At 45.9% G+C, this 12,867-nt stretch overlaps 1 protein-coding gene across 2 annotated transcripts in view; it reads right to left on the minus strand.

The window, feature by feature from the left end:
• The window catches only part of LOC137518074 (zinc finger protein 665-like), a 46,869-nt gene extending 34,172 nt beyond the window's left edge, over positions 1-12,697 (minus strand). The window contains exon 1 of one of the 2 annotated variants that reach the window (XM_068235335.1): positions 12,631-12,697. The gene's annotated coding sequence lies outside the window, so the exon portion shown is untranslated. Of the gene's footprint in view, positions 1-11,964; positions 12,016-12,630 lie in introns of those variants that run through there. The other variant, XM_068235334.1, reaches the window with a different exon arrangement.
• Between the last annotated feature and the right edge of the window lie 170 nt (positions 12,698-12,867).

The raw sequence follows: 12,867 nt of genomic DNA on the forward strand, positions 1-12,867 counted from the left end.
CATTCCACGTCTCTCTCCCACTCCATGTATCCTTCACTCCCCCTCTATTTCTCCCCCAGTCCTCCTCCACCCCCTCCCCTCTATTTCTCCCCCAGTCCTCCTCTATTTCTCCTCCACTCCCCCTCTATTTCTCCCCCAGCCCTTCATTTCTCCTCCACTCCACTCTGTGGACAGTAGAAAGGTTCACACAATGTCCATAGAAAAGTCACAAATACTTTATTGTGGACGTATCCTGGGATCACCGATTGTCACACAGCTGACATGATTCGGAACGATGTGGTCCTTCTTCATAGCTGCTTACAAATGGCATAAAACTCATATATAACCAGAGCTGGCCTTAAGTTTCACAGCACCCTGCGCGTAATCAGATTTTGGTGCCCCCCATTCATCCTCTTCGCACGCACGCCCATGTGCAAGATCCCCTTTAGTGTATATAGGCAGATTCCCACCCTTAAGTGTATAGAGGCAGATCCCCCTTTAATATATACAGGGAGTGCAGAATTATTAGGCAAATGAGTATTTTGACCACATCATCCTCTTAATGCATGTTGTCTTACTCCAAGCTGTATAGGCTCGAAAGCCTACTACCAATTAAGCATATTAGGTAATGTGCATCTTTGTAATGAGAAGGGGTGTGGTCTAATGACATCAACACCCTATATCAGGTGTGCATAATTATTAGGCAACTTCCTTTCCTTTGGCAAAATGGGTCAACAGAAGGACTTGACAGGCTCAGAAAAGTCAAAAATAGTGAGATATCTTGCAGAGGGATGTAGCACACTTAAAATTGCAAAGCTTCTGAAGCGTGATCATCGAACAATCAAGCGTTTCATTCAAAATAAACAACAGGGTCGCAAGAAGCGTGTGGAAAAACCAAGGCACAAAATAACTGCCCATGAACTGAGAAAAGTCAAGCGTGCAGCTGCCAAGATGCCACTTGCCACCAGTTTGGCCATATTTCAGAGCTGCAACATCACTGGAGTGCCCAAAAGCACACAAGGTGTGCAATACTCAGAGACATGGCCAAGGTAAGAAAGGCTGAAAGACGACCACCACTGAACAAGACACACAAGTTGAAACGTCAAGACTGGGCCAAAAAATATCTCAAGACTGATTTTTCTAAGGTTTTATGGACTGATGAAATGAAAGTGAGTCTTGAGGGGCCAGATGGATGGACCCGTGGCTGGATTGGTAAAGGGCAGAGAGCTCCAGTCCGAGCAAGGGGGAGGTGGAGTACTGGTTTGGGCTGGTATCATCAAAGATGAGCTTGTGGGGCCTTTTCGGGTTGAGGATGGAGTCAAGCTCAACTCCCAGTCCTACTGCCAGTTTCTGGAAGACACCTTCTTCAAGCAGTGGCACAGGAAGAAGTCTGCATCCTTCAAGAAAAACATGATGTTCATGCAGGACAATGCTCCATCACACGCGTCCAAGTACTCCACAGCGTGGCTGGCAAGAAAGGGTATAAAAGAAGAAAAACTAATGACATGGCCTCCTTGTTCACCTGATCTGAACCCCATTGAGAACCTGTGGTCCATCATAAAATGTGAGATTTACAAGGAGGGAAAACAGTACACCTCTCTGAACAGTGTCTAGGAGGCTGTGGTTGCTGCTGCACGCAATGTTGATGGTGAACAGATCAAAACACTGACAGAATCCATGGATGGCAGGCTTTTGAGTGTCCTTGCAAAGAAAGGTGGCTATATTGGTCACTGATTTGTTTTTGTTTTGTTTTTGAAAGTCAGAAATGTATATTTGTGAATGTTGAGATGTTATATTGGTTTCACTGGTAAAAATAAATAATTGAAATGGGTATATATTTTTTTTTGTTAAGTTGCCTAATAATTATGCACAGTAATAGTCACCTGCACACACAGATATCCCCCTAAAACAGCTAAAACTAAAAACAAACTAAAAACTACTTTGAAAAATATTCAGCTTTGATATGAATGAGTTTTTTGGGTTCATTGAGAACATGGTTGTTGTTCAATAATAAAATTATTCCTCAAAAATACAACTTGCCTAATAATTCTGCACTCCCTGTATAAGCAGTTCTTCCCCTTTAGTGTATATAGTCAGATCCCCTTTTAGTGTATATAAGCAGATCCCCCCATTCCTTTTAGTGTATATAGGCAGATTCCCTTTTAGTGTATGTAAGCAGACCCCCCCCCTTTAGTGTATATAGGCAGATCCCCCCCCCCCCCCTTAGTGTATATAGGCAGATCCCCCCTTTATTGTATATAGGGAGATCTCTTTTAGTGTATATAGGCAGATCTCCCTGCCTCCCTTTAGTATATATAAACAGAACCCCTTTTAGCGTATATAGCTAGGCAGATAAAAAGTGTATAGTATGCAAACAGATCCCTCTTTAGCGTATATAAGCACCCACCCCCCCCCCCCACCCCCCAATTCCCCAACCGGGAGGCAGTTGGGGAATGTTAATTTTTTGCTTGTAGCTGGGGACCGAAGATGGTGAGAAGTCAGGAGTGACAAGCAGGTCTCTCTGATTAATGCGCAGCACAGACATCGCCTGTGAGTGAGGGAGGCGGCGCTACTGGCACGCACGGCTCAATCAGACTCAGCAAGAGGCAGCAGGTTGCTGGAGTCTTTGCCCCCAGCGGCACCAGGGGGTGGAGCTACCACTCGCAGCAGCCACGGACGGACTCGGTGCCACAGTCAGCAGGTAGAAATGCGGGCAGGGCCAGTTGAATGCACATCACGTGCTCCCACCTGGAAGTCGCTCAGGTCAAAGGCCAGCCATGTATATACCCTCCTCCAGTGCAGTGGGTGGCCCACCCACATAGAACACCACCCAAAGGTTGAGCAGGAAAGTTTTCTGAGGCAGTGGCGTAGCTAAGGAGCTGTGGGCCCCAATGCAAGTTTTACAGTGGGGCCCTTCAAGCACTCTAAACATAACAATTGATGCGGCGCACCAAAACCTGCCAATGGCAACTACAGGGTCAGAGGAGCAAGAAGGGGATGGGGAGCAGTTTGTTAATGATTACCACTATTCAAAGTATCTATAGAAGTGATTATTACCAGGACAGGACCAATAAAGAGCGAATACTGTGGTTGAGGGAGGGCCCTTCGGGGCTCCTCTGGCCCAAGGGCTCCGATGCGGTCGCTACCTCTGCAACCCCTATTGCTACGCCCCTGATCCGAGGGTCACACCTAGAACTCCACATAGGAAGTGATATTTACACATACTATGCAAAAATAAATACGAAATATGCAGTATATATATACACCGTATATAAAGTTAAAATGTAATATAAAAGTAAAAAATACTAAAAAAAACCTGCATGTCGGAGGGATAAGGCTAACAGACAATAAAGACATTGATCGGGTATCATCCCTCCAAACATACATAGCGGAAGCAGACATATCGAATTACACAAAAACCAGGTCATCAAGTAGTCAGGACCAGATCCCACCAAGAGTTGAGACCGTGGGAAATCCTTGTCCCCAACCTGAAAATCCATAGATCATACAAGTCAAACGCCGGCCCGTGGGCCAAATCTGGCCCTTGGAGCAATCAGATTTGGCCCTCAGGTGGTTTCCCCACTTTGCGTTATCTGTGGCCCACTTAGGACCACCAGATTGGAGAGTGAGCCCTAGATCACCAGGGAAGCCATATGGGAAAAGAAAGATCTAGGTACCAGGGACTGTATAGGAGAGGGAGGGGGCCTCTACACACCAGGGAACTATATAGGGGAAGGAGGGGTCCACTAGACACCAGGAAACTGTATAGTGGAGGGAGGGCCGCTAGACATCAGGGAATTGTATAGGAGAGGGAGAACCACTAAGCACAAGGAAACTGTATAGATGAGAGCCACTAGATACAGGGAACCGTATAGGGGATGGAGGGGGGCTACTAGTCACCAGGGAAGTTTAAAGAGAACCCGAGGTGGGTTTGAAGAATATTATCTGCATACAGAGGCTGGATCTGCCTATACAGCCCAGCCTCTGTTGCTATCCCGAACCCCCCTAAGGTCCCCCTGCACTCTGCAATCCCTCATAAATCACAGCCACGCTGCTGACAAACAGCTTCTCAGAGCTGGCTGTGTTTATCTCTATAGTGTCAGTCTGCTGCTCTTCCCGCCTCCTGCAGAACTCCAGCCCCGCCTGCATCCCTTCCCTCCCTGCTGATTGGAGGGAAGGGACGGGGGCAGGGACCGGAGCTATGCAGGAGGCGGGGGAGCAGCTGAGACTGACACTACAGATGTAAACACAGCCTCACAGCATGGCTGTGATTTATGAGGGATTGCAGAGTGCAGGTGGACCTTAGGTAGAGTGACCAGATTTTTGTGGGTCCAACCTGGGACGGGGAGGGGGGTGTGGGGGGGGAGGGCGGTGCGCGGAGCGCCGAAGACCGGGGGGGGGGCCGCGGCGAAAAATGGGCGTGGTCATGACATTTATGGGCGGAGCTAACGTAATGATGTAACAGCGAGGCATAAGAAAGCAGTGTTTACGCCATGATGTGGACAAACGAGACTTTGCATCATGGGTGTGCAGAAACTGTGTGATGCTAATAGTATACCGTAACCACAAAGCAGCAAACATAGCCATCTATGACCATTAAATAATAAATGCAGTAACGGTTACCCCGGACACCAGAAAATAAACGCAATAGGCAACATGTCAGCACAAAATAACCGCAATGCGGGCAACATGTCAGCACAAAATAACCGCAATGCGGGCAACATGTCAGTATAAAATAAATGCAATGCGGGCAAACATGTCAGTACAAAGTAAACGCAATGCGGGCAAACATGTCAGTACAAAATAAACGCAATGCGGGCAAACTTGTCAGTACAAAATAAACGCAATGCGGGCAAACATGTCAGTACAAAATAAATGCAATGCGGGCAAACATGTCAGTACAAAATAAACGCAATGCGGGCAACATGTCAGTACAAAAGAAACGCAATGCGGGCAAACATTTCACCAGAAAAGAAACGCAATGCGGGCAAACATTTCACCAGAAAAGAAACGCAATGCGGGCAAACATTTCACCAGAAAAGAAACGCAATGCGGGCAAACATTTCACCAGAAAAGAAACGCAATGCGGGCAAACATTTCACCAGAAAAGAAACGCAATGGAGAGGGCGCATGCGCGGCGCGGAGGAAGATGGCGGCTTAGACTAGGAGCTCCGTGGCGTGCCCGCATCAATAAGCTAATATCCAGCTCCCAGACCGCATTTACCACGCTAATTCAGCCCAATCCTGGTGCCTAAAATCCAGCAGCACTCGCATGAGACGCTCCAAGAGGCTTAACACTTCTGCAAGCCGAAAATTGGAGTCATATTTCCTGAGGCCCTCGGCACACGCTGCGCAACCTAAGATGGCGGCTAAAGCGCAGAAGGGAGAAGCCACGGCAGAATACATCACCAGACAAGCCTTAGAAAGCTGCTTCGCGGACTTCCAAGAGAAGATCTCCTCGACCGTGAAGGAGGCAGTGTCTTCCGCACTAGCCGACCTCCGGTCCGACATTGCAGCAGTTTCAGCCCGCACCTCAAAGAACGAAACAGCTGTGGAAGATCTCCAAAAACGCTGCACACAGCTCGAGGAGGAAAACGGTAAGCTTACCGATACTATCGCAGACATGCAGAGGGGCCCAGAAGACCACGAAAACAGGGACCGTAGGTCCAACTTAAGGTTTAGAGGTGTGCCAGACACAGTTAAACCAGCTGACATCAAACCATACCTAACTGATCTTTGCAGCACTATTTGTCCGGATATCGAATTATCCATGTGGCGCTTTGACCGCGCACATAGAGCAATAGGCCCCAGACCCGAAGGAGCCCCTCTATTGAGAGACATAGTAACTCGCTTTCATTATTTTGAAGCAAAGGATGCTATTTCACTGGCAGTGAGAAACCTACCTTCCTATTCATTTAAAGGACATGATATACAAATCTTTAGTGATATCTCCCCAATCACGCTAGCAAAACGTCGCAAATTGAAACCAGTTACAGCATTACTGCGCGACAAAGGCATCCAATAACGCTGGGGATATCCGTTTAAGCTGATAGTTGTGAAAGAAGGTACATACCACGCTATATCAAATCCGGATGATGCACCCGACTTACTAAAGGGCCTGGGACTAAACATGCCGAAGGTTTCTAAATCCTCTACCTTTAAGCCTAAAAGAAATGGGTCCCCGTCTCCCTCCTCAGATGAACCTCCTGGGCACTCCACATCATGAATACTATTCTGGTTGCAAAACTTACTTAGGTTCTCTGTTCCTTATTGTCACTTTGAGACCGCAACTAATCTGGAATAATGGCAGCGGGTACGCCAGGCCCGGTCTGATCTGCCAAAACCTGACGTTGCCCCCATGCTTCCCCCCTCATGGCGCGAAGCGGGTCGCGCCCGAGCAAGGGGTCCATGTACCCTTGCCTCATACATTACTGTATTGAATGTTATTGTTATATTTGCACTATGCTTCTCGGTTTTGTTAACCTTACTTTCCTTTACAGGTTTAGAAGCAGACTGCAAATACACTAGAATATATAAGACTGTGTGGGGGGCTCTCTACCCCCAGGTAGCCTTTACTTTTTTCTTCTCCTTGCTCTCCCTTTTTCTATCCCTTTCTATCCACTTGGTCAATCATGGGGTAACTCGAACGCCACTAGATTATGATCACTATGACGCTCCCTGGGATCCAGGTATATTGAAGCTAGCATTTATCTCCAACTCCCAATGGTGAAATTAATAACATTAAATACTAAAGGCCTAAATTCAGTCCGCAAGAGATACTTAGCTTTAAGAGATATTGAAAAAACTAATGCGGATTTTGTATTCCTACAAGAAACACGTTTTTCATCTACAAACCCAGGATACCTAAAAAGCAAAAAATATCCCACTTCATACCTGGCTAGTGCTACGGCTAAAAAAGCAGGTGTAGCTCTTTTGATTCATTATAAGTGTCCCTTTATAGTATCTTCGGTACAAAGTGATCCCAGGGGTCGTTATTTAATAGTACAAGGCACACTTCACGGGACTAAATTGGTTTTGGTATCCATATACGCCCCCAATGATCACCAACTGCAATTTCTAGAAAAGATCTTCCAGAAAATAGAAAAAATTGGCTGTCCCAACACTATTTTGGGCGGGGACTTTAATCTGATAGCATCTCCAACCAGAGACAGGAAATCAGAAGCGGTACCGACCTCATTCCCTTCAATCTGTAATGTAGCATCCAAATTTAGACTTTTGCTTAAAAACTTTGGCTATCTTGACGCCTGGAGGGTTCTGCATGGCACCGACCTGGACTACACCTTTTTTTCTCACACATCTCATTCCTACTCCAGATTGGATTATTTTTTCATTTCCCCCCCTTTACTGTCGACCCTTACTTCCTCAGCTATAGGCCCCATTACGTGGTCTGACCACGCTCCACTCGACTTGGTCCTTAATTTGGCGCAAAACCCCCAAACCCCATCGGTTTGGAAATTAAATGACAGTCTACTAACAGATGAGGAAGTAGTCCTTAACCTTGAAGAGAGCCTCAAATTCTACTTTGAGACCAATGAAGGCTCTGTCTCATCCTTTTCCACGGTATGGGAAGCGCACAAATCTTTTATTAGAGGCAAACTGATAACTATAGCCAGCGCAAAAAAAAGAGATTATCAAAATAAAATAAAAAACCTATTAGATAGCATCATGGAGCTGGAGGAACTTCATAATAAAAACTCCTCTATAGTCACATTTACCCTCCTTGAATCCAAACGGAGAGAACTATCAGACTTGCAATACGCAAAGGTGGAAAGGTCACTTCTGTTCACCAGACAACTATTCTATGAAAAGGGAAATAGAGCCCACACCATTTTGGCTAAGAAGCTGCGGGATATTAAATCAAGAAACGCAGTCTTCGCCCTAAAAGATAAACGAGGTACAATCCAATATGACCTCCGAAAAATTGCTTCTTTATTTAGAGACTACTTTAAATCAATCTACAACATTTCAAGCTCAAATTCCCATAAGACAGTCCCATCCAGTGACATTTCCACTTACTTAAGATCCTGTAATCTTCCCAATATCTCTCCAGCTCAGCTGGAAAGTCTAAACCAAGATATTGATTGTGAGGAGGTATTTGAGGTCCTTAAAAACCTGCAACCACACACAGCACCTGGCCCTGATGGCTTCACAGTAGCCTACTACAAGAAATTTAGATCCATTTTATCCACAAAACTAACTTCACTTTTTAATGGCTTCATGGGGGATGACCTCATCCCCTCCACTATGATGCAATCCCACATGGTACTTATTCCTAAACCAGACAGAGACTCTCTGATAATGACAAATTACAGACCGATCTCACTTTTAAATGCAGACTTAAAGATTTTCTCAAAAGTCATGGCAAATAGATTATCACCCATGATGCCCTACTTAGTTAACGCTGATCAAGTCGGATTCATAATGGGCAGATATGCAGGCGATAACATCTGCAGGGCAATTAATCTAGTTGACCATATAAATCATAATAATTTACCAACGGTATTCCTGAGTCTGGATGCGGAAAAGGCCTTTGACAGGCTTAGCTGGGACTTTCTGCTCCAGACTCTGGAAGTAATGGGCATATCAGGCACCTTTTTAAATATAATCCAAAAGCTCTACTCCAAACCGAGCGTTGCTCTAAAAATACCACACACTAATCCCCATGACTATTTTACAATCTCCAATGGAACAAGACAGGGCTGCCCCTTGTCCCCCTTGCTATTTGCTTTGTCTATTGAGCCCTTAGCTGCAAGGATAAGGGACAACCCTGACATCACTGGTATAACAATAGGCAGATCCACATTTAAAATTTCGCTTTACGCGGATGATGTCCTCCTGTCTTTGTCCAACCCATTTACATCTCTCCCGGTGCTACATGCAGAGCTCTCCAGGTACGGCCGACTATCCAACTATAAAATTAACGCTAATAAATCTGAACTCCTTCCCTTTCACTTACCACCACATACGATTGAAGCCCTGAAAGCCAATTTCCCATACAAATGGCAAAGTTCCCACCTTAAATATTTAGGTATCCTGATCCCTAACCACACTTCTCATCTTATCAAGTATAACCTATCTCCAATCATCACCAGGGTGTCCTCAGACCTCCTCAAATGGCAGGACTATCACATTTCGTGGTTTGGCCGCATGGCAGCCTTTAAAATGAACTCTCTCCCTAAACTACTATACGTCTTTTCAGTATTACCTTTTTGGATCCCCAAATCCTATCTAATACCCCTACAAAGATCCCTGTTCAGATTTATATGGCATTCTCGTCCCCCCCTAATAGCTCGCTTAATCCTCACACTTCAAAGACAGGCTGGGGGGCTATCAGTCCCAAACATATATAACTATTACCTAGCTAGTCAGTTAAGACAAATGATAGCATGGTGGGAAAGGGGACCACACGCTAGATGGGCCCAAATCGAATTTCATGCACTCAAACCACTCCACCCTAGTGCCCTGCTTTGGGGATTAGGATGTAAAAATAATCCAGCTCTCAAAATATATTCCTCATTAACAACAAATCTACACTTGTGGTCCTCTCTAAGCAAACACACCTCCTTGTTCCCCAAAACATCTAGCTTCATCCCTATTTTTGGTAATCCTTCTTTCCCTCCAGGTATGAATGCACCTCCAACCTCCATATGGAAACTTAAAAATATCCTCACTATTAGAGACTTATTGGACCCTTTTGCTGGCAAGCTCTACTCTTTCGATACGCTAAAAGAAAGACTGGATTTAACAGACTCTTACCATCTACAGTATCACCAAATACGCCACTTCGTTCACTCAATATCTCCCTCGCTAACCTTTCCACGAATATCTGACTTTGAATCCATATGGAACGGAGGACCCAAACAAAAAGGCCTTATATCCATGCTATAAACGTGGCTAAACGACCCAAAAAGATCGCAACCAGAATTTCAACATAAGTACATGAAGTACTGGGATCAAGCTTTTCAAACCAACACAACTTTAGAATCCTGGACTAAGATCTGGCAAAACGCACCTAAAACGTCCATTTGTGTTCAGACAAAAGAAAACATTTATAAAATATTGATGCTATGGTATAAAACCCCCGTCCGCCTGAACAAATGGATTCCGTCCATATCTTCAGCCTGCTGGCGAAACTGCGGGAACGCTGGATCTCTGCACCACATAATGTGGGACTGTCCTGTTATTTAAAAGTACTGGTCTGAGGTCTTGTCTTATATCAAACGACACTCCGATATAGAAGTCCCACTAGATCCTTGGATATGCTTGCTCGCCAAACCAATGCCAAAGCTTAAAAGTCCCTCACAAAGGCTTTTAAATCACTTCTTAACGGCAGCTCGATGTCTCATCTCCAAACACTGGAAGGACTCTCAGCCACCCTCCATTACTGAACTCCATAATAAACTAAAGTACATCTACAACCTGGAATTTCTAACGGCTAAATTACTAGACAGGATGCATGTATTTAACAAAACTTGGGGTGATATCTCATTTATCTAACCTCTTATTATGGCTCTCTAAGATAATCTTACCTCATGATTGACCCCCCATACAATTTCTCTTCTTTCCCCACCTACCTTCTTTGATCTTTTCTTCCCTTTCACATTCTTTTCTCACCTATTCCTTCACTTTATAGCTAATGTGAGTTGAGTTCTGGAAATTCCTCACAATTTTCAATAGAATAAGATGCTTAGACACACTAGGTTCAATATAGGATTCCCCCCTGACTCAGATCGGGTACAATCCCTACATGATAATGTAGGTTGTTACTCTCTCAGTTTATAATAATAACTAATCCTGTGAAACACGAAAAGCATAATATGTAAAGCTTACCTGAAACTGTTGTATATTCTTTGAACCTTTTCAAAACTTTAATAAAAGTTTAAATAAAAAAAAAAAAAATAAAAAAAAAAGAAACGCAATGCGGGCAAACATTTCACCAGAAAAGAAACGCACTGCAGGCAAACATTTCGCTGGAAAAGAAACGCACTGCGGGCAAACATTTCACCGGAAAAGAAACAATGCGGGCAAACATTTCACCAGAAAAGAAACGCACTGCGGGCAAACATTTCACCGGAAAAGAAACAATGCGGGCAAACATTTCACCAGAAAAGAAACGCACTGCAGGCAAACAATTCGCCGGAAAAGAAACGCACTGCGGGCAAACATTTCACCGGAAAAGAAACAATGCGGGCAAACATTTCACCGGAAAAGAAACAATGCGGGCAAACATTTCACCGGAAAAGAAACAATGCGGGCAAACATTTCACCTGTAAAAGAAACAATGCGGGCAAACATTTCACCAGAAAAGAAACAATGCGGGCAAACATTTCACCTGTAAAAGAAACAATGCGGGCAAACATTTCACCTGTAAAAGAAACAATGCGGGCAAACATTTCACCTGTAAAAGAAACAATGCGGGCAAACCTTTCACCTGGAAAAGAAAGCATTGATTTACTCACCTGGCAGAAGTCCCCGGCCTCTGGCGCGCTGCTCCCGGGACCACCTTCCTCCTGAAGTCTCCCGCGCTGACAGCCTGGCAGAGCAGGGCTACGGCAAGATGGCGCCCGAAGCCCTGTACTAGAGACACAAATAGGTCTCCAGTACAGGGCTTCGGCAGCCATCTTGCCGTAGCCCTGCTCGCCTGCCGGTGTCGGAAACAGACACTGGAAGAGGAGGCTGGAGCGGGGCTGCAGGCAATGAACTGGCACGGCGTCTATAGACGCCGCTGCCAGTTCATGAAGAGAGAGTGGCCAGAGTCCCGAGGCCGGGACGTCCCGCTGCTGAAAGCGGGACGTTTCCCGGGACCTCATTAAGCCTGGGACAGCGGACCCCGAATCCGGGACGCGTCCCGGGCAATCCGGGACGTCTGGTCACTCTACCTTAGGGGGCGTTGGGATAGCAACAGAGGCTGGGCTGTATAGGCAGATCCAGCCTCTGTATGCAGATAACATTCTTTAAACACACCTCGGGTTCTCTTTAAAAGGTGACCACCAGACATTCATGTTGGCCCACCACTTGGTCCAAGAGCTCAATTTCGGCCCACTTTGTATTTGAGTTTGACCACTGCCACGAAGGCTTACAGTACTCCAGCTCTTGCTCTCCGCTGACATCTGATGGCCACACCCGGGAGCGCAACTCCTGCTCTTCACTCTTTACTGACACTGACTGAAGTATTGTGTACTGAAAACTTCTTATCTGCTGTTTGTTGCTCTATGCTGTCCCTTGATGGCCACACTCAGCACTGCAGCTCTTCTGATTTGCCGACATTTGGCGCTCACCCGGCTTCTGTTTACATTTTGTGGTCGGTCTCCCTCCCAGTGCTGCTCTTTATTTGCTCTCTGCTGACATCTGATGGATACTCCCAGCAATGCAGCTCTTACCACGCCCTATGATAACAACACTCAGCACTGATGCTCTTGTTGCCTGATGACCACAATCAGTCCTGCGTTGACAACTTGTGGTCAATCTGGGTACTTCAGCTGCATCTGATGGCTAAACCCAGGAGGACTGCAGCTCCTCCTCGTGTCCTCTATCATCACATCCCGCAGTACATCTCCAGTCCCCATCTCTTATGAGATCTGGTGGCTACATGTGGTTATCTGGCTTTCTATGGACGCCTCGTTTTCTCACCTGGCATTGCAGCTCATGTAGTGCTGTATATGGTCATTAGATGTCAGCAGAGAGCAGGCGCCACAGTGCCAGTTGTGGCCATCAGATGTCAGCAGAGAGCAGGCGCCGCATTACCAGCTGTGGCCATCAGATGTCAGCAGAGAGCAGGCGCCGCATTACCAGCTGTGGCCATCAGATGTCAGCAGAGAGTAGGCGCCGCAGTGTTGTGGACGGCGGGAGGGGGCGTAGTCGGCGGCG

This window comes from Hyperolius riggenbachi, chromosome 5, assembly GCF_040937935.1.
Source record: "Hyperolius riggenbachi isolate aHypRig1 chromosome 5, aHypRig1.pri, whole genome shotgun sequence".
Lineage (NCBI taxonomy): Eukaryota > Metazoa > Chordata > Amphibia > Anura > Hyperoliidae > Hyperolius > Hyperolius riggenbachi.